This window comes from Coenobita brevimanus, chromosome 74, assembly GCF_032717465.1.
Source record: "Coenobita brevimanus isolate Jiangsu-jjx chromosome 74, ASM3271746v2, whole genome shotgun sequence".
NCBI classification, from domain to species: Eukaryota; Metazoa; Arthropoda; class Malacostraca; order Decapoda; family Coenobitidae; genus Coenobita; species Coenobita brevimanus.
Window position 1 is genome coordinate 10,290,150 of NC_137027.1, and position 2,287 is coordinate 10,292,436.

Consider the following 2,287-nt stretch of genomic DNA (forward strand, 5'->3'; position numbering starts at 1 on the left):
AATAATAATAATAATAATAACAACAACAACAACAACAACAACAACTACAAGAACAGGAGAAAGAGGAGAAAGAGTAGAGGAAGAGGAGGAGTACCGTAGGGGAGGAAGAGAAAAGAAGGAGGGGGATTAGGAAGGCTTAAGAAGAAAAAGAACGTAAAAGGCGATCGACAAGAGGAAGCGTAGGGAGATGGAGAAAGAAGAAGAGATGTGAGAAGAAGTAGTGGAAGAAGATGAGGAAGAGGAGATAAGAAAAAGGAAGAAGAGGAACAGCAAGGAGACGGAGGAGGAAGAGGAGGAGGAGGAGGAAAGACAAGAGAAGTAAGAAGGAAAAAGACAACGAAGTGGAGGAAGAAGAAGAAAAACAATAAGAAGAAAAAGAAGAAGGAGAAAAGAAGAAGAACAGTAGAAGGAGGAGGAAGAGGAGGAGGAGGAGGAAGGATTAAAGTGGTTGCCATGGTAATATAGACTAAAGATTTTTCCCTCCACTCAAAGATGTGTATGTATGTCAACAGCTGGGAGAGAGAGAGAAAGAGAGAAGAGGGGGAAGAAAATCAGATATTACCCAACATTTGCAAATTAAGAGAGAGAGAGAGAGAGAGTCATGTAACCCAGAGAATATAAAGTTTACGTAAGAGAAACTAGACCAAAAATGTGAAGAGCGAGTTTAAGTGGCGGACTGAGCGAAGTGACACACGAACAGACAGACAGGCAGACAGATAGATAGATTGCTAGATAGATAGATCGATAGACAGACAAAATAGAACGGTAGGGTGAGATTTTGAGTGTGTGTGTGTGTGTGTGTGTGTGTGTGTGTGTGTGTGTGTGTGTGTGTGTGTGTGTGTGTACGTACTTGTCTGTCTGTCCGTGTACATGTCTGTCTGTATCTCTGTATATCTGTATGTGTGTATCTTGCCCTTCCTTCTTCCCTCCTTGCTTCTCTCTCTCTCTCTCTCTCTCTCTCTCTCTCTCTCTCTCTCTCACACACACACACACACACACACACACACACACACACACACACACACACACACATCAGCAACCACAGCAGTCAAAAAAAGTCCACAAACACTAATTCCTTTATAAGCCTAAACCCCCAACACATATGCCTCTCTCTCTCTCTCTCACTTTTTTTTTTCTTTCTCTCTTTTTTCAATTTTGACTCCCCGAATCCTTATATATACCAGAAGAATGTCGGTATTTTTGAGAGGGGCTAGAGAGTAATTAAAATATTTGTGCAGGGAGGAAGGTGGACAGGTATGCCGGGGAGTTAATTAAGCCCAGGTGAGAGGCAGGTGAGAGGATCTTGAGGGTGATGCCTTGCCTCTTGTCATACTAACCCCCTCCTCCTTCCACCCCACACCCCCTTTCCCCCTCCCCACCCCCTCCTCCTTCCACCCCACACCCCCTTCCCCCTCCCCCACCCCCTTCCCCTTCCCCCTTCGCCTACACCTCTACTGTATTTACTAACCCCTATTACCTCGTCTACCCCCAACCCCCTTCCCACCCCCTTTATCCTTACTGTATCAACTAATCCCCCTCTTCCCCCTTCCCCTTCCCCCTCCCCCTTCCCCCTCCCCCTCCCCCTCTCCGTCACCCTCTACCTCTTCTCTATCCCCTTCCCCAAGCTCCTCCCCCTACTCTTTATCTTTTTCTTTCTTCTCCCCTTCATTTCCTCCCCTCTTTCTTGATATGTTTGTGATTTTTCTTGTATCATTTTCTTCCCCACCCATCTCTCACCCTTCTCCTTCCCCTACCCCCTCCCCTAACCCTCTTCCCCTCCCTCTTCTCACCCTCCCCCCTTTTTTTTGTGCGTATCTTTCCCTTTACCCAATGCACCACCCGACACCCCTCAGCCTCTCCCTCCCATACCCCCTTCCTCCTCCCCGTCATCTTCACCTCTACATCTTCACCTCTACCGTCCCTTTCTTCCCTCTTCCCATATATTAGTTTCCTTCCTTCTGTGTGTATTATTATTGTAGGTATATTTTCTCACCCCTCACCCCTCACTGTCCTTCTTTCTCCTCCCCCTTACTTTCCTTCACCCCCCTCTTGCCCCCTGTTCCCCTCCTCCTTCATTCCTACTGCATTTTCCTTCCGTTCATTTCCTCATTTCTGTATCGGACTATCTTTTTTTCCTGTATTTCCTTCTGTAGCTTTTCTCTCTTCTCACTTCATCCCCATCATCACCATCACACTTCCCCCTTACCCTCATATTTCACTGCTACGGTATCCTCTTTACCCCTGTGCATTTCATTCCAGATTTTTTGTCTTTGAGGGAGAGGAGGGA